The sequence below is a fragment of the Bubalus kerabau genome, chromosome 9, assembly GCF_029407905.1.
Source record: "Bubalus kerabau isolate K-KA32 ecotype Philippines breed swamp buffalo chromosome 9, PCC_UOA_SB_1v2, whole genome shotgun sequence".
Taxonomy (NCBI): domain Eukaryota; kingdom Metazoa; phylum Chordata; class Mammalia; order Artiodactyla; family Bovidae; genus Bubalus; species Bubalus kerabau.
Window position 1 is genome coordinate 96068452 of NC_073632.1, and position 25458 is coordinate 96093909.

The following is a 25458-nucleotide window of genomic DNA, read 5'->3' on the forward strand; positions in this document are numbered from 1 at the left end:
ACAGGCAGGACATTACTCTTCTTCCTCTTCCTGACCACGTTTCCCACAGCAGTCCTGGTCATTGCTCAGCTTCCTGTCGGGGAAAACCTTGGCTACTGAGCGTCCACCTGCTACCACCAGCAAACTAAGGATGACAGAGAGTTCCAAGCTGTGGCAAAAGCTTGAGTCCACATAGACCCTTTGACAATGGTACCCGTGGCCTCAGACATCTGAAGCGAAGATGGAGCCAGTTTTTTGTTTGGTTTTTGTGTGTGTGTGGAGGTGGGGGGAGGTGAATGAGATAGGAAGCTGCTGCCTGGGCCAGTCGTGTTCTGGGCCAGAACACCCCAGGCGAGTGGAGTGTGGGGATTCCGAGGGGCCCTGAGGCGGAGAAAAGACAAGGCTGTGTCATGGGATGGCTGCTGCAGCCAGGGTGGCCTTGGGAGTAGAAGAAGCAAGGGGGCTTCTCAGGAGGATGAAGGGGCCAGGCAGCCCGACGCATGTGGAGATGAGGGGTGGCCATTGATTTACCGTATCCAGCACGCTACGAGCTGGTCACACACCTGGCTCCCCTGCTGTCACCAAGGTAATGAAGGTCCCAGACTTCAGGAAGCCTGGATTTGGGACTTCCCTGGCGGTCCAGTGGATAGGACTCTGTGTTTCCAACGCACAGGGTGTGGGTTTGATCCCTGGTTGAGGAACTAGATCCCACATGCTGCAGGACATGGCCAAAGCAAATCAATTGATTAATTAAAAAAAAAAAAAGAAGCCCACATTCAAGTAAGTTTATTTCTTCAGACCTTCCTCAATCCATCCAGGCTGCCAGGTCAAGTAAGTTTATTTCTTCGGACCTTCCTTCATCCATTTCAGGCTGGCAGGGAGAGCTAGGGAAAATGCAGGCTCCTGGGCAGTTTTAGACCTGGGAGAGTAGTCATTTCAGGGTGAGCCCCGGGAATCTGTATTTTATAAAATGTTTCTGATACGCAGTGGATTAAAGCAGCTGGTTGAGTGGGACAGATGGATGCCCCAGAGGGGGACACGTGCTGTGGTTGTGAGCGTGAGGATTGTCTGAGAACAGAGGAGCTGTGTACTGCCTTGAATGTGGAGGACTCAGGGCTGGCGCGTGGGGAGTGTTATTTCAGGTATCCACTGGCTCCATGCACTGCCTTTCTCACAGGTCTCCGTCTCACCTCAGTGATGGACAGCAGCTGTGCAGGGACCAGGGCCTGAGGTGGGGCAGATTGCTGTACTTCTGACCCTGGCCCCTGTGTCTCCTGCCCTGGACTTCTGATTGGCCCGCTGGGGACGGGTGGCTGCTGTCTGCAGGGATCTCAGATACGTGGCAGCACTGATGACTGAGCCCCAGAGAAGAGCTCCGCCCGGGGGCATTAGTGGCCCTTCATAGAGCTGATCACTTGCTTTTGGCATCACTGTGTTATCTCTACCACCTCACCCTGAGGATGAGGCCAGGCAGCTTCTGCTCATCCTGATGGGTTCCTGGAACCCCTACCAGCCTGCACTCCCAGTCCACCCAGCCTCCTACAACTGGGACAGCGTTCCACCAAGAAATGGTTCAGAGTAAACACGCACTGTGCTCCTGCCTCCTGACTCTGTCCCCTGAGGAGTTCCGAGTGACACTGGGCCATCCTCAAGACCCCTGCCTCACAGTGTTCCACCGAGAGATGGTTCAGAGTAAACACACACTGTGCTCCTGCCTCCTGACTCTGTCCCCTGAGGAGTTCCGAGTGACACTGGGCCTTCCTCAAGACCCCTGCCTCTCAGCTAAGAGCAGACCCCAGGCTTGAGCACCTGGCTCCTCTGCTGCCCTTCCCTGAGGTCATCCCACTGCCAGGGGATGTCCCCAGAAGAAGGCGGGTTCTTTATGACTCTGGGGGTCACAGGAACTGAGAGACTGCTGAAGGCCTCCTTTTCCCTAAGGGCAGGTAGTGTTGTTTCCTGACCTCTCCCAGCAGATTCTGGCTGGGCCCTGGGTGGCGGAGGGGAGGGAGCTGCCCAGGGCAGAGGGAGTCCCTGCTCCAGTGAGGAAGTGGGGAGGACACAGGACTGGGCCCTCTCAGCAACCGCTGTGCCTCCCCAGATTGACCCCACCCTGTGCCTCAGATGTGTGTCTGAACTCCTCCTGAGGTCACAAGCAGAAATCAGAGATGACAGCTTCCTGCTCTCAGGCCATTTCAAGTCCCTATCCTTCGTTTCTACCTTCCCTCTGTCTGCCATGATACCGAAGTTGGAAAAGTCAAAATAATTAGCAAATGAGGGAAAGTTCAACTAAATGAATATGTAAAATATATATCCCCAAAGCACTACTGCTTTTTAGTACACTGGAGGCTTTTTTTAAAAGTATTGGGATGATTGTGGAGGGATTTGGGGAATTTGCCTGCTTCCTGCAAAAACAACCGTTATCTTATCAGATAAAGTGTAGCTGGGGAAGAGAAGTAGAGCAAAGTCAGGGAATGGATCATTCCATCTTCTCCATCTGTGCAATCCATAGCAGTCATAAGGACAGAAAATAATGTCAAAAGACCCAGCCTGCCTACAATTAATTCAGGCTGAGTGAATATAGTGTACCAAGGGATTCTAGAATTTTCTACTGCCTGACACCACCCCCCCCCCCCCCAACACACACAGGTTTAAGGCAAGCATTGGTCTCTAACCGATGTGCACCTGGAATCTTGACCAGTAGGGGGCATAGGTGAGCAGTGTACTCTATGCCCAACACAGGTCCCACCTTCTCAGTCTGAGGCAATTCCTACTAGCTCACCAGGAGACAGAAAAGAATTAGGTCATTGGAATCAATTCTTTTTTTTTTTTTTTTTGTAAGTTCTTGAGTATTTACATAATTGTGAAATTTTATTAAATTCCCTTAATCAACTTTCCTCATCTGCAAAAGCTGATATAATTCTGTGATGTGAACACTCAGACTTTAGAAATACTTTTCACATTTTGTAAACAAATTCTGTTTATCTAGATGACTAGTTCTCTTTTGGAAAAACAATTGCCCAAAAGCTGTTCCAATTTAGGAGAGAAGATGAGCTGGGAAAAGAGAAATAGATACACATGTTCATGCCCACACCTTCACTTTTGTCTGTTTGCTTGTAGGTTTGGGTTTTTTGTTTTGTTTTGTTTTAATTTTATATGGAAGTGTAGTTGATTTACAATGCTGTGTTCACTTCTGCTGTACAACAGAGTGACTCAGTTATATATATGTATATATATTCTTTTTCATAATCTTTTCTATTATGCTTTATCTCGGGTACATTTAAAATAGTCATTTTTAAATGTTGAAAAAGCAGGCTTTATTTCCATAAGTGAAAAAAGAAGAGTCAAAAGAACAAAGCACTCTGTCCAGGAGACCGGCGCTCTGTCACACCGAGCATCCTCTCCTCCAGATGGGCTGTCTGCGTAGCGCTCATCTCTGTTTATTCTGTTTTCTGCCCTTGCTCGTCTCATCTCCCACTTTCCCTGGGCCTCCTGAAGGAGGATCCGCAACACAGGATGAGTGTGTGGGTGGAGGCCGAAGGCGGGTGAACTGCCCGGACCTGTCTGTCTTGGGTGTAGCTCCATCACAGGTGGACGGAATCCTCCCAACGGTGGCAGCCAGACAGGGCTGTCCACCCCGTCCCGGGCACCCGGCAGGGCCGCGGCCACCTGGGGACATGCTGTCCACAACCATGGTGGGGGCTCTGGTCAGAGGGTGGAGAAATCGAAGCTCTCCTCGAAGGGCAGAATCCAAGCTTCTTATCCCTCAGAGCCAAGATGAAATTCAGACTCGAGGTAGGTTTGTGACTTTGCTATGACTGCCTAGTTTTCTTTTTAAAGGGTTCAGGAAGGTAATAATGAGCTTAGGAGCTTCCCCAGACACACCCCCCTTCAAAGAGAATTGATACATTTTAAGTCCATTTTTCTTCTCAGATTATTATAAATTATGGCTGACTCACTGGTGGAAGGTTTATTTTCTCTTTTCCAAGTCAAAGACATAGGGACCTTCAGTGCTTATACAATTAAAGATCATCATCTCACCTACTTTCCTTCAAAAGCTTTTATTTTAACATGTATACTGGTTCTATGATATGTATATTGGACTAGTAAGACAGAAAAGGTTTGCTGGCTTTTGGCAAATTCTGGTCCAAGTCCTATCACTTTGTTACTTCTGGTGTGGGAAATGGTAAAAGTACTTAGCTTCTGGGTTTCCTCATTAATTATTTTTATTTTCTGTTACTCTTGTTTTGAGGCAGCGATAGAACTCGTGACCAAAATGTAGCTTGCCTGTTAACTTCACTCCAAAGGCTTTGGTGGCCTTTTCTGAAAGAAATTTTCTTTGGAATGAAACACTTTGGAAATTCCGGACCTCATTCTGTTCTGTCTAGACCTTGGACTTCTTAAGGATACTTAGAGGGGAACTCTTTGGTCTTGCTGATGTTTGACTTACGAGAGAAGCACAGAGCCAGCAGAGGAAGCAGGGATGAGCCCAGAAAGAAGCAACTCCCCGGGTCTTTCTGAGCTGGCCTGCTTCCCCTCAAAAGGCTTCTATCTGACTCAGAGCTCTGAGAGGTTCCAAGCAGTAACGGCTGACTATCCCTTCATTTCAAATGTGTATGTGCCACACATTTTTCTAGATACTGACTTTCTCTGGTCTCTAGCTAACCTACAGTTGAGAAGTATGAAGATTCAATGTTACAATTTGTTTTGTTCTGATGGTGGTTTCCAACCATAATTTTCATGATGATGGTATTCAAAATGAATCAAATCAAGAGGCTACTGTGAACACGGTCTTACATGTTTATTCATGGCAAGGTAGTCAATTCGTTGTTTAACCAGATATGAAAAAGATAGAAGGCTCTGCTATGTTCTAAAGTGCCAAAAGAGTTAGTGATCACTGGTGATATCTGGCAATCAGAAAGAAATGTGAACTGTAGTGTTTCAAATGTTGATCACCTGGTTGTATTCCTGGTGCATTTATTTAAGAATATTCAGAGCTTTACAAGATGACAAAGTAGTATGCTAACAAGTGAGGGATTTTTTTAAACAGCTTTATTGAGATATAATTTACATGCCAAACAATTCACCCATTTAAAGGATACAATTCAATAATTTCTGGTACATTACATTATTCATTTTTTAAGCTATATAAAAATCTTATATAGCATAAAATTTGCTATTTCGACTATTTCAGTTCAGTTCAGTCGCTCAGTCGTGCCGACTCTGCAACCCCATGAATCACAGCACACCAGGCCTCCCTGTCCACCACCAACTCCCGGAGTTCACTCAGACTCACGTCCATCGAGTTGGTGATGCCATCCAGCCATCTCATCCTCTGTTGGCCCCTTCTCCTCCTGTCCCCAATCCCTCCCAGCATTGGGATGGAAAAGACCTCCCATCAGAGTCTTTTCCAATGAGTTAACTCTTCGCATGAGGTGGCCAAAGTATTGGAGTTTCAGCTTTAGCATCAGTCCTTCCAATGAATATTCTGAACTGATTTCCTTTAGGATGGACTGGTTAGATCTCATTGCAGTCCAAGGGACTCTCAAGAGTCTTCTCCAACACCACTGTTCAAAAGCATCAATTCTTTGGCGCTCAGCTTTCTTCACAATCCAACCCTCACATCCATACATGACCACTGGAAAAACCATAGCCTTGACTAGATGGACCTTTGTTGGCAAAGTAATATCTCTGCTTTTCAATATGATATCTAGGTTGGTCATAACTTTTCTTCCAAGGAGTAAGCGTCTTTTAATTGCATGGCTGCAGTCACCATCTTTGACTATTTAGAAGAGTACAATTTAGTGGTATTAATTACATTCATAATTCTATACAGTCATGACCACTGTCTACTTGTAAAACTTTGGTCACCCCAAACAGAAACTCTGTAACCATGAAGCAGTAACTCCCTATTCTCTCCTGCCCCCACCTTTGGTCACCTCTAGCCTACTTCCTGCCTCTAGATATGTCCCTAGATTAGATATTGCATATAAATGGAATCATACAATTTTTTCCTTTCACATCTAGCTTATTTCTCTTAGAGTAATGTTTTCAAGAGTCATCAAAACATGTATCAGAACTTCATTCCTTTTTATGGCTGAAAGGATAGTATGTTTTAATTCTATTTTATTCTCCCTCCCTTAAATATATCTTAATTTCTAACCTGGTCATAGAAAAACCTTGAGATATTTTTCGGTCTACTGGTATTTTTATGTTTATTTAAAGTCTGAAAAGACTCTTAGAAAGGTATTTGTTTTCAGTTAGCTTTTTAAAGGCAGGGGCCATAGATTAATCTTTTAAAAATCCTTTTTATCCCCTCATGTCTAGTCCAAGAACTGGTCTAGAGTATTCCACAAATTTATCTTGAGCTGGACAAAATGAATAGTTTATAAGGTTTTACTTTTAGGTACCAGCAAAGAGAATTTAAATAAAAAGTAATATAATCTTTATGCTTTAGTTCTTTCTTTACTGGAGCAATGGTATTTTCTTTTGATGTAAAAATTTCCAGCTGCAGTTATTTCACACACCTAGAATTTTATTTCACATGCCATAGAATCACTAAATATTGAGAGTAGAGTGTTAGTAGAGTAGCATACATAATGTATTAAACTGTGACATGTCCGAAGTTAACTCAGGAAATCTGACAATGCCTAATTCATACTAGTTTGGAGCCTATTTGGTGATTTTTTTTTTAGGGTGATTAAAGAGTATCCCAGCTGCTTAGTAGTGTGACATGAAACAAGTCTTTTCAGCTCATAGCTGCTCTTGGCTCCATTGACCTCATTACTCTTTCTTGGTGCTGGGCACAGGAATTAAGAGCAGTCAGACTGAAACAGAAACTCTTGCAAGTTGAAGAAGACTTTTGACACCTCCCTGAAATAGGGAAATTGGAGGCAAGGGTGGATTGGGGTGATTCACAGGGTTCATCTTTAAATACAAAATATACCTATGTTTCTTCCAGTTCTGTCCAGATAACTAAGGATATACATGTATGCTTATGTGGCAGCCCACACTTAACTAAAATGTGCTCTCATTATGCTTTGACTGTTTCAAAAGTTGTGAAGGACATGAGAAGGAGGAGGGAGGCGAAATGAAGCCCTTCATGAGGACCTGGAAATAAGTCATCAAAGGATACCTTTGCTGCAGATGATTCCCAGCCTACTTTCTCAACATCTAACCAAGAACAAACTTTTGCACATTCATTTTCTTCACTAATTTTATTGCAGTATAGTTGATTTACAATGTTGTGTAAATTTCTACTGTACAGCAAAGTGATTCATTTATACACACAGACACATTTTTGCATATTCTTTTCATTATGGTTTATCCCAGGATATTGAATATAGTTTCCTGTACTGTCCCATAGAACCTTGTTATTTATCCATTCAATGTACTGCAGTTTGCATCTGCTAATCCCCAAATCCCAATCCATCCCTCCCTCTCGCCTGGCAACCACAAGCCTGTTCTCTATGTCTGTGAGCCTGTTTCTGTTTCATACATAAGTTCATTTGCATTTGCATATTTTATTTTTATTTTTATTTTTTTTTAATTTTATTTTATTTTTAAACTTTACATAATTGTATTAGTCTTGCCAAATATCAAAATGAATCCGCCACAGGTATACATGTGTTCCCCATCCTGAACCCTCCTCCCTCCTCCCTCCTCCCTCCCCATTCCATCCCTCTGGGTCGTCCCAGTGCACCAGCCCCAAGCATCCAGTATCGAACCTGGACTGGCAACTCGTTTCATACATGATATTTTACATGTTTCAATGTCATTCTCCCAAATCTTCCCACCCTCTCCCTCTCCCACAGAGTCCATAAGACTGTTCTATACATCAGTGTCTCTTTTGCTGTCTCGTACACAGGGTTATTGTTACCATCTTTCTAAATTCCATATATATGCGTTAGTATACTGTATTGGTGTTTTTCTTTCTGGCTTACTTCACTCTGTATAATAGGCTCCAGTTTCATCCACCTCATTAAAACTGATTCAAATGTATTCTTTTTAATGGCTGAGTAATACTCCATTGTGTATATGTACCACAGCTTTCTTATCCATTCATCTGCTGATGGACATCTAGGTTGGCTTCCATGTCCTGGCTATTATAAACAGTGCTGTGATGAACATTGGGGTACATGTGTCTCTTTCCCTTCTGGTTTCCTCAGTGTGTATGCCCAGCAGTGGGATTGCTGGATCATAAGGCAGTTCTATTTCCAGTTTTTTAAGGAATCTCTACACTGTTCTCCATAGTGGCTGTACTAGTTTGCATTCCCACCAACAGTGTAAGAGGGTTCCCTTTTCTCCACACCCTCTCCAGCATTTATTACTTGTAGACTTTTGGATCGCAGCCATTCTGACTGGTGTGAAATGGTACCTCATAGTGGTTTTGATTTGCGTTTCTCTGATAATGAGTGATGTTGAGCATCTTTTCATGTGTTTGTTAGCCATCTGTATGTCTTCTTTGGAGAATGCATTTGCATATTTTAAAAACGCAACAAAGTGACTTGCATTGTTGAGTGAAATCTTGTCCATTTTTGTGTATGTGCTAGTTCAGAAATTCTGTGCCTCAATGAAGTGCCTGTGAATGCCCGAAAAACTTGGCCATGTCACTCATTTCCAGCATAGGAGAGGCCACACCCACCATTCACTTGTCCTATGGTCCTCCTTTAGGTGATGAGCCCAGTTAGAGCCCTCTGGCTTGATACTCTAAATCCACCATGGCCAGTGTTCTATGATTGGCACACGGTGAGTGACTGTTTTTGATGGCAGGACCTTCAGAAACATGAACTGCAAGATGTTGTCAAGGCAGGAGCCTCGTTTTCATGGCCAACCTGTATAATCTATCTTGATGCCTTATAAGTCATACCGGGTGCTTAAGTTATTATTGCTTTTCACATTTCAAAGGCATACAGACTACCATTGGCCTCAATATAAAATAATAATTTCTGGCTGTAGGACTCGACACCCTGTAGTCGAAAAGAAAGCCTTTCCTTCCTCATTTCTCAGTGACAGCCTGTAATCATCTTTGAGTAATTTTTAAGATTCTTTCTAAACCACCATTTCCCTCATCATGTCGGCTGGGGAACAGCTTCTCCGTGTATGAATGGAATGGTTCTCATTCCTTTCCAAGCTCAACCACCCAGCTAGTAAGAAAAGGTAGCTGTAAATCTCCACCAACTTTCTTTTTTCAACAGTTCTGCCGGGAGCAGAGTCAGATGATAAAGTCAGCTCACCACCAGATATTGAGGACCTGCCGGGGGAAGTTTCAGGTAACCACTAAAGAGAATATGATTTTACCCACACCTGATCCCCTCATTCCGCTCCAGCCTAGGCTTGAAGGAATGGGGACCAGGAGTGGATCTGGGCTTTTATTTAGCTGGCCCATCTCCTTCTTTAGGACTAGGACAAGTTTCAGGTAGCTTGTTTGGCTTCTTTAAATTCCAACTGGAATTTTTAATCATCCCCCATGTGTTGTTATTGTTGTTCAGTCGCTAAGTTGTGTCTGATTCTCTGTGACTCCATGGACTGCAGCATGCCAAGCTTGCTAGTCCCTCAGCATCTCCCAGAGTTTGCTCAAATTCGTGTCCACTGAGTCAGTGATGCTATCTGTTTCATCCTCTGCCACCCTCTTCTCTTTTTGCCTTCAGTCTTTCCCGGCATCAAAATCTTCTCTTTCTTCTCTCATCAAATCTTCTCTCATCAAAGTCTGCTCTTCACATTGGGTGGCCAAAGTATTGGAGCTTCAGCTGCAGTATCAGTCCTTCCAATGAATATTCAGGACTGATTTCTTTTAGGATTGACCGGTTTGATCTCTTTGCAAAGGGACTACTCTCACGAGTCTTCTCCAGCACCACAATTCAAAAGCATCATTTCTTCAGTACTCAGCCTTCTTTATGGTCTCACATCTGTACACAACTACTGGAAAAACCATAGCTTTGACTATATGGACCTTTGTCAGCAAAGTGATGTGTATGCTTTCTAACATGTTGCCTAGATTTGTCATAGCTTTCCTTCCAAGGAGCAAGCATCTTTTAATTTCTTGGGTGCAACATTAGGCAAGGGTAAAATGAACCCTGAGAAATCACAGCTTGGTGTATGTTTTACCTATAAGATGAAATTGTTTGATCTTTGTAAGCCAAAATTAAAATTAACTCCATTTTATAATGAATGGTAATGACTAAATATGACAGTAATGATTGAAAATAATTTACTATATCTGTGACTGTTTTCTGATGGGATTTAATAGACTCTTATAGTCTGAATTGTACTAATTTTACTAGTTTAGACAAGCTATGTATCCCTTTTCCCATATTTCCCCATGATTAACTATTATTACCATTTGATAAGAGCCCCTTATTTTAATTAGAATAATCATAGGGCTTATGATTCAATAAATATTCACTGAACTGCTTATGTGTAAGACTAATGGGCATGCTAGAAAGATTAAAGAATTATTAAAGAATTACTAAGGCTTCTCCTTTTTTAAAATTGAGGTATAATTGACATATACCATTGACAGACACCATAATGACTTGATTTTGGTATGTTATAAAATGATCACCACAATAAGTCTAGTTAACATTCAACACCACACGTAGTTACAGATTTTATTTTTCCTATGATGACAGCTTTTAAAATCTATCTAAGGCTTATCCTTGACCCCAAAAGAGCATTTGTGACCTAGAGAAAACAAAGGTAAAGAAATGCAACAAATATAACATGAATAAACAGAATTAAATACATGGTAAATGGATATTGGAGGAAGGAATGATTAATTTTAAGAGAGAGTACAGTTTCCCAAGTAGATAGAACTTGAGTTGGGCCTTCCAAACCATTGAAGGTATTTTCAACTCTGAAATTAGGGCTAATAGAAAGTAAATATTTGCTCTTGTTACACTTCCAACCTTTTTTCACGCATGATGTTTCCCCTAAGTCAAACCAAAGGCTTGAAATTAATTTGGTTATTTACTGTCGGGACAGTTATAGTATAGAAGTAAATTCACTCAGAGGCCACATGTGCCATACTTAGAGAAGAGTGGGAAGAGGATCCCAAGGGCAGACACTAGCCTGAGCAAAGGCCCAGAGGCATGAAAAGCTGGCAGTTCTCATGGGGAGCGTTGAGGAGTCTAATATAGCTGCAGTAACTGGCCAGACACTAGAAGGCTAACTACCAAGGTAAGGAGTGTGGACTTGAGTTGCAGACCACATGGAACTATATCAGACTTTCTTGGCAGAGTGTAGACCTGCATTCTGAGTTTTAGAAAAGAGCTGTGTAAAGATATGGCTTGAGGAACCAAGAAATTGAATTTAACAAAATATATTAAGGAGGTCATTGTCATGATTCAGCCCCAAACTCTGAAACTGACAGTAAGAAAAGGAAAGGTGGAAAGAAGACACATAGACGCAACATTATGTTTATGGCCTTTGTAAAAGTTTTTATAGCAATTGCTTATAAGGTCCATCATCTCAATGACTGTACTCATGGGATTTTAGTTTATGGAAGTGACTGGATAATAACATGGAGGGACTAATGCCACAAAAAGATTCTTGTTACTCACATTTCCCAAGGGTGGGGGTGCTGGCATGCCATGTAAGGCCACATGGGGACACACCAGTTTTGTCCAAGAGGCAGAAAGAAATGAGAGGAAAGCCTAGGTCAGACTTGATTGGTGTTTCCGTGGGGTTGCCCATGCAGGGCAGGGTCCACAGCTTAGTACTGGCTAGTTTGAATAATTCTAGCTGGCCTTGGGACATACGGGCTTCCCCTGCTTGTCTGATACCTAACCCTGGGGTTTTGTGTGAGAGTTAGATAAAGGGGTGGTTCAGAGTACACTCTGGGTCACAGGGGAGATGTAAACAACTCTGGCTGTTTGGCCCTATGATTGTTGTTGTTCAGTCGCTAAAGTGAAAGTGAAAGTCGCTCAGTCATGTCCGACTCTTTGCGACCCCATGGACTATACAGTCCATGGAATTCTCCAGGCCAGAATACTGGAGTTGGGTAGCCTTTCCCTTCTCCAGGGGATCTTCCCAACCCAGGGACCAAACCCAGGTCTCCCGCATTGCAGGCGGATTTTTTACCAGCTGAGCCACAAGGGAAGCCCAAGAATACTGGAGTGGGTAGCCTATCCTTCTCCAGGGGATTTTCTCAACCCAATTCTTTGTGACCCCATGAACTGCAGCATGCCAGGCTCCTCTTTCCGCCACTGTTTCCTGAAGTTTGCTCAAATTCATGTCAACTGAGTCAGTGATGCTACCCATCTCATCTTCTGCGCGCCCCCCCCACCCCTCAATCTTTCCCAGCATCAGGGTCTTTTCCAATGAATTAATGGATACAAAATGGACAAATACAGAATCTAAGAAAACACAAGTCTGAAGATCTCTACATGTATCCTGGTGGTTCAGATGGTAAAGAATCTGCCTTCAATGTAGGAGACCTGGGTTCTATCCCTGCATCGGGCAGATCCCCTAGAGAACGGAATGGCTACCCACTCCAGTATTCTTGCCTGGAGAATTCCATGGACAGAGGAGCCTGGCGGGCTACAGTCCATGGGATCACAAAGAGTCAGATATGGCTGAGCGATATCTGGACATTTGGATAAGTACTTTATCACTTAATCCTCCCAACCATGTGCAGTAAGTGCCAGATTGTCCCCATTTTACACAAGAAGCAACTGAGATCCAAAGGGGTTCAGCAATTTGCCCACATTCACACTAGTGAATGATTTTTCCAGCCAGATTCAGTCCAGGTCATGGTCAGCTTCACCTCTTGCTACTAAGCTCTATCCCCACATGTACTTCTCTATTTGATTATACTTCTCACTCTGGACTCAGGACGTGAGATTAGTTCTGTTGAAAAAGTGGTGGGAACTTGTTGAAGCTTCCTCAGAGCTGATTAGACTAGGGAACAGAAGTGGATGTATGTGCTTCACTATCTCTCTGTAATTCTTTATGCTTCTACTTGCTTTGTCAGAAGACTGTGAAGATGTATTTGCATACTGGTGGCCTCCCATGCAGCACATTATAATAAGAAAATATTATTAAGTAAAATGTATGACTTCAGCACTGTCTCCTCCGTTCCTGGAAACTGATTCTAGACTTTGACTTTTTTTTTCTGATCTCTTTGACTCTGGGACTTGGAAGCTCTCGTGTCAGCAAACAAAGCCCTTGGCAGACGCTTTTACTCCCCTGTGTCATGAGCCCGTGATCCAGATTGGCTAGGGAAGAGTCTCTGAATTCCGTGGGATAGACTCTGAGGTCCTGCATCAGTAACTACCCCATTTGGTCATTGTCCAGTACTTCCTTGGATCATCCCACCACTCCCCATGAGGTCTGTCTCTTCCCAGCTGCCAAGGCTTTGTTCTCTAACATTTGGCTGCCTTCTCACCCCCTCTCTCCACGCATCTTCATGCCTCACTTCCATGAAGAGCCAGCTTGGTGCTCAGCCTCTGTGGGAGGGTAGCCGCAGCACATGTAAATCACACAGCCACATCCACGAAGCATCTGCTTTGCAAAAGCCATGAGGGGGATTCAGGACCATGAATGGCCCAGGTCACGATCTCAGGGAGCTTAGGACTGGCTTGAGAGGCAGAGTAAAATGGTGAGTGAGTGAGAGAGTGAAGTCACTCAGTCATGTCCGACTCTTTGCAACCCCACAGACTGTAGCCTACCACGCTCCTGAAAAAATGGGATTTTCCAGGCAAGAATACTGGAGTGGGTTGCCATTTCCTTCTCCAGAGGATCTTCCCAACCTAGGGATCGAACCCAGGTTTCCTGAATTGTAGGCAGATGCTTTACTGTCTGAAATGGTAAAAGATGCAAATAACACTTTAAAAAATGAAGGCTATATCAAACAAGAGTTTAGAAGTCATTCCCCACCAAATTGGTACAGCTTTGTATATATTTATTGCTTCGCTCATCTTCACCTTTCCATGTGCTTCCCACAGTTTAGCTAGGAGCTTTCACTCTTGAAAGCTGTGATGGGCTGTGAACCATCAGACAGAGGTGTCGCAAGTCTAGTCTATATAAGAGCCTTTGCAGAAGGAACATGACAGCTATTTATATTTCCTACCCACTAATAGTCCAGTTATGTGGGGACAATCCCTGTCTTTACATGCAGAGCTCAGCTGCAGGGAATTAGTGTAGCAGAGGGAGTAAACATTTCAGCCCCAGAGTTAGACTGTCTGGATTATATACCAGTTACACCACTTCATAGTTAGATGACTTTGAAAGCTACTTCCCTCCTGTGTTTCTCATTTTTCTTAAGTGCAAAATAGAATAGCAATACTTACCTTTTAGAATTGTTATGAGAATTAAATGAGTCAATTTTTTTTTTTTTTTTTTTTTTGGTTCATGGCAGCTTTATTCAGATTAGCTCCAAACTGGAAACTATTATATATAAATGTCCATCAGAAGGTGAATGGAAGCACAAATTGAGGTATATCCATACAGTGAAATACTGAAAGAACCACTGATACACATGGTACGAATGACTTGTAAAATAATTTTTCTGAATAAAACCAGACACAAAAGATTATATACAGATTCAATTTATATGAAACCCTAGAAAAGACTAATCTTTTAAAAAAACTTTCTATTTTCTGTTGGTGTATAGCTGGTTAACGGGGCTTCCCAGGTGGCTCCAATGGTAAAGAATCTGCCTGCAATGCTGGAGACCCAGGGTCAATCCCTGGGTCAGGAAGATCCCCTGGAGGAGGAAATGGCAACCCACTCAAGTATTCTTGTCTGGAAAATCCCATGGACAGAGGAGCCTGGCAGGCTATAGTCCTTGGGGTCACAAGAGAGTCAGACACGACATAGTGACTAAACAATGACAACACAGTTGTTGTTAATAATTAATAATGTTGTGATAGTTCCAAGTGGACAGCAAAGGCACTCAGCCATACATATACATGTATCCATTCTCCCCTAAAAACATGAGTTAACTTTTTTTAAAGCGTAAAAATGGTACTTGGTACACAGTAAAAACCCATATTACTATGTGGTCCTCATGACTGAGTGATTCTCATCTTTTGGAGGTTTTCTAGTCCATTCCTGGAGCTGTCTTGTAAGTCATCAGTTCCATTAATCGTCTCTGTAAATTTTACAAAAACAAAGTTTAAAAGCTTGAGCATAAAAATAATTGGGAAGACGTGCAGCGTCTGTCGGTCTCCATATTGAAGTTTCTGTTGTGTTTTTGTTTCCATGTGAACTTTATTTTTTTTCTAAAGTTTATAAGCCTTTTGCTCCATGGTGAGATTCAGCAACAAGTTTCTGTTCCAAAGAACAATATTTGTCCTATTTGAAAAATTGACCCGGTTTCCATTTTCTTTACAAAGAAGTTGCTCAATGCTTTATGCTTCCAGACTTGGTTTTAGCTTGATGTTTTCACAAACGTAATTTTTTCATCTCTGATCATTTTCGAAAAACTTTTTAAAAGCTGCCAGTATAACACATTGTCTGCCTTTGGGTTTTGTTTTCTTTTTTTGATGTTTTTATTTTTTGTTTTGTTGATGCTAAGTTGCCCCTAGTTGATCTCAGTTTGAAATAAGGATGTTAGGTGTTGAAATGTTAGGAATTCACTAGAAATACAGCTCTGATCTATAGAGTAGGATCCTAGACTGCAGAAAGTATTTCTTCCTTGTAGAGAAAACTGTTGATTCTCCTTTCCTTGAAATGTTAAAGTATAAGGCAGTGATTAAGAACACAGAATCCTGGCTCTTGTATTTCCACTTGAGTCACTTTGAACTTGTTACATAGCTTGCCTAAGCCTCAAACTGCCCAGCTTTGAAATGGGGACACTTAAGTTTTAGGGACCAGATGAGACCTTGTAATTCTTGTAAGGACTAGCAAGTGTTCATTGTGATACTGAACAAATACAAAGGCACCAATATCCATGATTGCTATTTTGCAGATATCTGACTTGAGAGTTTCCATGAGAAACTCTATCTGGCTGTTGAAGTTTTTTTGAAAATACAATGTGACCCTCTTGAATGGAGGAGATTTTGTGTGAGAATATCTATAAAGTGACCCAAGGTGCTTATTGAAGTCACTGTGGTGTGGAAGAAAGTAGGGGAAGAAACGTTAAAATAAGAATTCAGGGGACTTTTTTGGCGGTCTAGTGGTTAAGATTCTGTGCTCCCAATGTTGGGGGCACCCGTTCGATCCCTGGTCAGGGAACCAAGATCCCCACATGCCACACTATGGTGTAGCCAAAAAATAAAAATTTAAAAAAATAATTCAAATATAGAACCTTCACCTTTAAAAAAAACTGTTATTTTATCATTTTCTTGACCACTTTCACAGCCAGTCAAATGAATCTGGGATATGTTTATGTAAGTTATGCAAAGACTGCAGAAAACTAGTATTAGCCTAAAATAGTGTCCAGAGCCTCTGCTATATATCAAGATTGTGATGAGGGAGAATTCAGATCACAGAGAATATTTTAGAATGTCTTTCCTCTGTAAATATTTTTAAAAGCCCATATATCTTTTTAATTATTTCTTTGCTAGCTTAAGTTGAAAGTCTAGGGAGTCTGGCAGTGGAATTCAGGCTAAAACCAGGAGACCGAAGGTGATGCCGCAGGCGGTGAGCGCTCCGTGTGTGAAGTCTCTTGCCTCCTCTCCCCAAAGCCCTGAGCTGCTTTAAGCCCTGTGGTGATGGCAGGCTGCCAGTTCTGGGGGAAAATCTGCAGTTTTCATTTGAAATCAGAGGATGGAATTTAGACACTTCTTAATCTTGCACTAAACACGTTGACTATCTAGTTACACACACATCACACCAAGGCACACACACCTCTCTTTTCTTCGGGCAGCACCAGTGCTGAGTCCAGGGTCTGTTTTTCCTCAGCTCCGTTGGATCTCACTGTGTGGATTTGTTTCTGAACAACAGCATCTCTATGCAAAATGCACAAAAAGAGTCTTTAGCTAACCAGGATTTGAAAAATAAATCACCAATTCATGAGCATCATTTTACAAGTGCTTTTTAAGTCCAGGGATATAAGAAATCATCTGTGCAGTACAAGGGACAAAGGTCTCAGGTGAGTATTCTTTGTATGTTGAGATGGAGTATGTGGGTGATGTTTCAGAAATCAAACTTGGAAGCTGCTACAGAAGTGATTGTCTCTTAACTCATGATCCATAAGACTGTTGTATTTCCAAGAATAAAATTACTTTTGAATTACGAAGAGAAGATGCAAAAATTATGCTATGGCCAATGAAAAAAAGATTTTAATTATTTTGATGGGTTCCAATTTTATATGTGTGTGTGTGTGTGTGTGTGTGTATACATATAAACTGTGCTAAATTTTGCTAAAGATTGTTTGGGAACCATGTTAGTATCAGAAATCCTTTTAATATACTAACAGTTTAAAGCATTTAAAAATTCCTCCAGGATAGGAGGGAGTTTGGGGGAGAATGGATACATATACATGTGTGGCTGTGTTCCTTCACTATTCACCTAAAACTGTTACCACACTGTTAATCGGCTACAGCCCAATACAAAATAAAAAGCTCAACAAAATAAATAAATAAAAATTCCTCCAGGAGCTGAAACAAAATGTCTGTGATGATTTGATTCTGAAAGAATAAAGATCATTACAATTTGTCAATTCTCGAGCTTAAAAATATGAATAAAATAGTAAATTTGTAATCACTTAGGCCAGAGAACAATTTAACGTGCTGTAGGCAATGGAAAGGGCACCAAACTTGAAATCAGGCCTCTAGCTCTCTAGCTGTGTGGTTTGGGCAGGTTATTTGATCCCTGTCTCGGCATCCTCAGAATCTTTGAGGGGGGCTGAGCTTAGGGCCCCAGCCCTTGAAAGAAGGAGTCCTAGGTGGGCAGGGTTGGACCAGGGAGTGGGGAGATTTCAGGACACTCAACTGCGATGTAAGTCAGGGTGCCTAGGGATGGGGAGATGCCCAGTGTGGTCCAGGACAAGCTTCCTCATATTTCAAAATCTTGCCCAAGGCTGGCCCTAGAAGGGAGGAGCCTTCTACAATAGTTCTGCTTGGTCATTTAGAATTCAGATGGCCCCAGCAGGGGTTGTCAGCTCTTTGTGTACCAGTGGAGGCCAGTGTGACTTCTCCACCCATTGAAACATCTATTTACTCTGGCTGACCTCGGTGGGGGGAGATTGACACGGACAGCTCTGTTCGTCAAAGGGGAAATGCTGTGTTTTGTTTTCTAATACCAAAGACGCTTTTTTAGGGTGAAGAATCTAAAATGTCATCACGTTGTTACCCACTCAAGAAAGTAGTTCTCTGAACTTAGGGTTACCAAGGAGGAAGGAATGGGAGGGGATAGTTGGGGAGTTTGGGATTGACATGGACACATTGCTATGTTTAAAGTGTGTCCTACTGTGTAGCACAAGGAACTCTGCTCAGTGTTATGTGGCAGCTTGGATGGGGTGGGGGGAGTGGGGAGTTTGGAGGAAAATGGATACATGTATAAGGATCCCTTTGCTATCCACCTGAAATTATCACAGTATTGTTAACTGGGTATACCTTAATATAATATAAAAAGTTAAAAAAAAAAAGTAGTTCTAGTCCTTTTTGACAGACCTGGAGAATCTGCTTCTTCAGAAATTTTGAAGATATTTTGTTCTTCTGGTGGGCTACTGATGCTTTTTCTCTTTTTATTTTTAGTTATTTTTATTTTATTTTTTATATTTCAGATAAAGAGCAAATGTTGTCAGTTGTAACTGACCAGTAACTACCTTGTGTTACTATCAGTCAGTAACTACCTTGTGTTACTATCAATTTTGAAAGATAGTTGATAGTTAAGGAAGTTGTTGGCTTATTAATGGTTTGACTCCATAACCTGACTATATATTATTCAAATACCCTGTTCCAGCTAATTGAAATATTCCATTTTAATAGCTCCAAATACATATATAAGAAAATAGAGTAGGCTCAAGGAAAAAGAAGATTAATTTATAGTGAACACAATATGGAGAAATGTAACAAAATCCAATTATTCAAAGCCAGGCAATATAGAAAGTACTAAAGTTCCTCATTTACCCTCTTAAAGCCCTTGTACAGATGATGTATGTTTGGGCAGGGTTAGGATTTGTGTCCAAGTCTCGAGTTTACCTGTCACTTTAAAAGGGACTAAATGACTTCACCCATTGTCGTCTGTTGTTTTCGTCTAGTCACTAAGTGTTGTCTGACTATTTTGTGACCCCATGGACTGTAGCCCGCCAGGCTCCTCTGTCCATGGGATTTCTCAGGCAAGAATACTGGAGTGGGCTGCCATTTCCTTCTCCCGGGGATCTTCCCAACCCAAGGATCAAACCCGGGTCTACCCTGTCTCCTGCTTGGCAGGTGGAGTCTTTACTGCTGAGCCACCAGGGAAGCCCATTACCCATAAATGCTCATATCTAGAAATGATTTGGAAAACAGTTTAATCTGATGACAGTTGTTAAGCTCAGTCTCTGAAAAGAATTTAAAGTTTTTTTTTTTTCAGGGAGAGTCATAATTTATACAGTTTTTGAGCTTAACATTTATCTTTTTCTCACAGCTAGTACATGCAAAGGCAAATTTCAGAGTAACATCAGGTGAGAGTGATCGCCTTCACACCTCTTTCTGTGTTCTTATGTCCTTCACAACGAAAGTGTAACTGTCCTCAAAACTGATGACATTTGGGTGTGCTCCGTGGACTGGCCCGATGTCAGCGTCCTGGTCTCGCTACTGTACAGCAGTAAGGCAAGTTGTTGGCGTTGGGGGACACTGGGTGAATGATACAGGAGAACTCCTTGTACTTTTTTTTCGGCAACTTCTTATGGATTTATACTTCTTTCAAAATTAAAGAAATAATTTAACCTAACTCTTCTCTAGAATATTTTCCTGAGGTCTCTAATGCCTAGGCAAGTATTCCAATTAGATGCTTTGGCTCGGTAAGTGACATACTGTAAGGTTTTGTGGGTAACAGATAATTACCTTGTAAATATAGATGCTCTGTAAATGACTTTGAGGTCCACGGTCTCTAATCACCCTGCTAATGGGTAAGAGAGAGACTTGGTGATGAAGTCTGCTACTTACTCAGGTCATGCCCTTTGGCTCCACCTACTTGCCCAAGCAAATGGGCCAGTCCCTGGGCTCTTTTAAATACCAGGAGCAGTAATGTTGAGCACTAGCTGACACTATAAGCACCTAGTATGTGCCAGGCTCCATCATGCCTTACACTTATTAAGTCACTTAAATCTCAGAACATCCCAGGACAGCAGGAAAATGAAGCAGTTTTAAATGTAACAAGTTTAAACAGTCATTACATAATGTCCCTACTTTCCAAAGAGTTCACTCTATTAGGAATCTTAATGAAAGGCAATGGATCCTCTCAGCTAAACAAACAAACAGAAAAATTTCCTTTTGATTTATAATGCAAACAAAAGAAAACTTTGAAATTGTCTAATCATCCTTCGCTTCTGAGAATAAATACTGGCAATTATCCATGACCCCTGCTTGTTGCTAATTCCTGCTATGTTTAGCATTGAAAGAGCCAAATTTTAGATCACAAGTTTTGGTAAATAGCTCGGAGCGAGAATAATATTTATTATCGGCAGTGAGCAGCTTTGTATTGTTTCAGATTGGTGATGTGTGGGGGTGGGTGCAGAAGGTTAGAACCAAGTTCCAGTATCATAATGAATCATAGTGTAATGTGCCTGCCAGCAGGAACCTTCCAGATGTTTCAGCTAAATTAGGAGGAGGACTGTATTCCCTACCTGTGCTCAGGGCTGCCCGAGCAAGTGGACCCACCTCCCTCTGTCTCTCCCATTATAGGGCAGCTGCTACCCACTATTTACGGGAAGATGTGAAGAGAGCGGAAGCCTCATTCTGGCTCAGCTACTAACTAGCTCATTGATTCTTTTTTTTAATGTTTTATTGATGTGTAGTTCACTTACAATGTTGTGTTAGTTTCTGGTGTAGATCAATGATTCTTAAAACATGTTCCCAAGACCAGCAGCATCAACACCATTTGTTGACTTGTTAGATATTCTCAGGCCCTACCCCAGACCCAAGTCGGACACAACTGAGCAACTAAGCATACACACACCCCAGACCCACAGAATCAGAAACTCCGGCAGTAGGATCAGCGATCTATGCTTCACTGGCCTGGCAGTTGCTTTATCTTGGCACATCAGTGTTTTCATGTTCTTCAGATAATTCCTCAGAAGTGGAATTGCTGGGTCATATGGTAGTTCAATTTTTAGTTATTTTGAGAAACCTCTATGTTGTTGTCTACAATACGTGTACCAATTTACAGTCCCATCAACATTGTACAAGGGTTCCCTTCCCTCCACATTCTCACTGTCATTTGTTACTTTTTGATGATAGCCATTCTGACATGTGTCAGTTGGTATCTTATTGTGGTTCTGATTTGCATTTCCCTAGCAATCTTGAGCATATTTTCATGTACCTGTTGGCCACCTGTTGCCATTTCCAAAGCAGAACTTTTTTTTTTTAATAAGATCATGGAAGGGGACTTCTTGATGCAGAGGAGAAAAAGAATCCTCTGCTCTCCAACACTTGTCATGGGGTCTCCAGAGGAGCATCCCAGAAGACAGAGGTGAGTACAAGTCTGTCCTCTTTGGGGCTGAGTCTCAGTTTTTTAGGCCTTACTCTGCTCTGGCCTTCACCCCAAATGTCTAGGCTCACCTGTGCTGAAAGCATGTGGCCTCGTAAACACACCTCAAACCCATGAAGAGAAACATCAGCAAGTTAAGTAGCCTGAAGTTTGTTAGACTTGCTTGATCCACCTCAGTCTGGAGGAGCTTTTTCCCTCAGGGAAGCTTTTAGCTTTCTGCTTTTCTACCACATCAGGATTAGGGGGAAGTAGTTGCTTTTGTTTTTCTATCCCCCCTCACCCTTCTCTCCCCCAACTCCCTCCTCCTCACATGTGAGGGAAGAGATCACATATCAGAGACGTTGCTTCTTCAAAAGGGTTTGGGTATGTTCGCAAATCCTTGTTGAGACCTTCTGTGTATTAAAATTTTTATCTCCAGGGTTCAGAAAGAAAGAAGCAGTGGGCTGGGGTACAGGATGGGTTTTTGCCCCTTTCTAGGAAAAATGCTGACGCTCCTTGTCAAAATGAATAAATGCTCTTCCCAATGAGGGGGACTGCTTATGTCTCTTTTTTTCTTGCTTATAAACAGTCTTACAGCCCTTGTTTATTTTGATGGGACCAGGATCTCCAGTTCTAAGTCTTAACTTCTGTCCTATTATTTTTTAAAAAAGTACAACAAAACCAGTATTTTATGAGCTTAAGATATGATATGTGAATTCTAACATTTGTAGTTGATCCTGGCTTTTCAGAAGCAATTCAAAAACCAATCCTGACTTCAAATCCTTGGATGAGGGTTTGGGTAAGGGACCCTCAAGAATTATCTGACAACTCAATGTGTCATTCTTCTAGGGCTGTGGGTTTTGTCTAGCTGTCCCAGTATTTTTAAATGTCCAAAACTATGATACCATGTTACCTGGGTGTTTGATTTGGCAGAATTATCAAATCAACTGATTTTCCACCGTAATTCTTCCATAGAGACCCTGAGGAAATTCTAACATTTATTGATATGTTAAAGGTTTATGAAAGTACTAGTAAAATAATGACTGTAATTAATAGTAAGAGTGGAAAATGAAACTAAAAGTTTGTGGAATTAAATGGTGGAGACAGTTCCAGGCAGTCCAATGATTAAGACTCCGCACTTTGACTACTGAAGGCATGTGGTCAATGTCTGGTTGGGGAACTAAGATCCTGCAAGCCACAAGGCATGGCCAAAAAATAAAGTAAAACAGATTTAACTCAGTTATCTTAAAAAAAAAAAAAAAAAGAAGAAGAAGAAGAAGAAGGCAGTTCCAATTTCCTGACCTGCAATTTTAATATTCTTCCCACCTGCTACTATAAACATTTTCCCCTTACTCACTACACTGAGTATTTCCATGATGGTTTTGGTTTTATGGTACTTTATTTTTTGTCTAATCTTGTATAAAGTAACAAACAACTAGTGATATATTTAATCTTTTGTGCTTCATTTTTATGTGACTTACAAATTGAAGAGACATAAATTGTTCTTAAAACATCATTTCTAGTAATCTGGTTGTCCTAAGGCTGCTAACCTAGTACACAGTGTAGTGTCCAAGAGTCCATGAGTGTGACCCAGTGTCAAATGCTTTCAGGCTCCAGAGTCAGGCAGGTCCCGCAAAAGAGCGATTGGCGAAGAGTGTGATACTGATGGGAGTGGTGGGCGGTGGGGGGTGGCGCGGCAAACTGTGACGTGCACAGTCAAGGTGCAGGGAACAAGCTGAGCTCCAACCATTGCTGCTGAGCGAGAATACAAGGCTAGTGGTAACCAAGGCTTACTGTTTCTTTGGCATATCCTCCCCAAGAAGGAAAATCTGCATTTTTATGTGAAATATCCTGATTTTTCCTTTTTCTATTTTTGAAAGAGCTTGATTTTTTAAATGTGTTTTATCAATTCAAACAATGTAAACCCAGTGTTGACAAACAACAAGTCTTCAGGTTATACTCTGCCTACTCAGCCTTATACCACAACTCCCCGGGGAGTCTTCAGCTCACATCAGGCCTCCATAGCCCTGTGGGTCTGGGTTCGGTCACACTAATAAGGGCTTCCCAGGTAGTGTAGTGGTAAAGAATCAGCCTACCAATGCAGGAGACACAAGAGATGTGGGTTCAATGCCTGGGTCTGGAAGATCCCCTAGAGTAGGAAATGGCAACCTGCCCCAGTATTCTTATCTAGAAAATTCCATGGACGGAGGAGTCTGGTGGGTTTCTGGGGCCACAAAGAGTCATACACCACTGAGTGTCTAAAGACTAAAGACTAAACTTTACCAGCTCAGTGTCCCTTCCCATCAACACAGGGTCCAAACCTTGCTTCCCTTCCCTCTACTCCCAGGTAGTCCCTCCCTGGCTCCCCAACTTCCCTGCCTGTACTGTCACTGCCGTTTGTTCAAGGATATGTGTACCCTCCCAGGGCCCCAGCCCTGAGATATTTGGGGTCTCCACACTCCCCTGGGAATTCACCTGGCTACCACCCAACCCCATCCCCGAGCTGCTGATGTTCACTTCTCTCTCTCTATGGGAAAAGGGCTGCCTTTCTTACTATGTTTTCTTCCCTCATATAGAATCTCATAGCTAAGATGTTATAGCTATGCTCTCTCTCTTTCTCTCTCTCTCTCTTTTCTTTTTACCTCTCAATCTCTTCCTTCTTTAAGATATTCACAGGCTGCCTGGTTGGCTGGGGTGATGTTACTGAGTCCAAGCTCACGCTACTCACCAGACAACAGGCCAGTAAATCAAGAGATAAGTTGTTGGGGCAAGGAATAGCAACTTTATTCAGAGAGCTAGTATACTGAAAAGATGGTGGACTAGTGTCCAAAGAACCATTCCACTGGAGTTAAAAATTGAGGCTTCTTTCATACTAAACGGGGAGGGGTTGTGGTTGGTTGTTTCAAACTTCTTGGTGTCAGAATCCTCTGTTATCACAGCTGTTCACATAGGTCAGGTCACAACACTCCTGTAAACCTCCAACAAGACATGCTATTCTCTGTTCTGCAACTTTTTATCTCCATATGAATGGAAACGTGTTATACCCTTAAAGGCTAGAGCCTTGAGAATGGGCAGTTCTGTATATTTGAGGCTATATGCAACATTCTTAACTTAAGAACATTGCAAAAGCAATAGAATACAAAGGTTAAAGTAAAAGAAATGGATCCAACATGGAGTCAGATTTGCTGTTCCCTATTACAGGGAGGCCAGCCTGTGTAGTTATTTATCAGGCCTCACTTCCTTCCCCATCTCTCCCAGGGCCACCAAATCTTTCATTACCTCAGATCTCTCGCCTCCAGCCCTATCCTCTTCTCCCCACACAAAATCTGAGATGTATACTTGAAAATAGAGCTGAATCCCAATTTCAGATATTGTTAGGATTCTTTCTTTAAGAACCAGTTAAACAGACCCCTTGAAAATCAGTTCATTCATCAATCAAAACAAGTAAACTGGGTTGGGGACCACTATAAAGGTTCTCCCAGTCTTAACCACCCAGTTTCCATGGAGGCTCAAGCAGGACACCCATTGCAGTGAATTTGTTCTAATCATCATCATTGCATGTACTTAAAGTATAATGAGCCCCTAGGTAATTTAGAACTAGCCATTCTTCCCATTATCTGTGGGTTATAGGAGCATAATTTTTGCAGTTATTCAGTGATATCAACTTTTATGTTACCACTATTACGGGAGTATATTAGGACAGGTACTTGCCTGGAGTAAAGTGCGACCCCAAATTATATACCCTGTGGTAAAATGAGCTATTCCATAATCTATGTTCTAACCTGGTTTCCAGAATGCAATTTTGCAGAAAGTGGAGATGATGTCAGTGAATAGGTAAAAAGCATGACCTTAACGCTAGGCATTGGTCTACTGTCAGATAATATTGTTAAAAATTTTTGTGGGGAATCTTTCTGTTGATAG

The 25458-nt window shown here is 42.1% G+C and overlaps 1 protein-coding gene across 2 annotated transcripts in view; it reads left to right on the forward strand.

The window, feature by feature from the left end:
• Positions 1–25458, forward strand: part of PLEKHG1 (pleckstrin homology and RhoGEF domain containing G1) — a 251373-nt gene that overhangs the window by 95140 nt on the left and 130775 nt on the right. Inside the window, exon 3 of one of the 2 annotated variants that reach the window (XM_055535956.1) lies at positions 9174–9248. The exons of the other annotated variant lie outside the window; for it this stretch is intronic. The gene's annotated coding sequence lies outside the window, so the exon portion shown is untranslated. The remainder of the gene's footprint in view (positions 1–9173; positions 9249–25458) is intronic. 2 annotated transcript variants of the gene reach the window in all.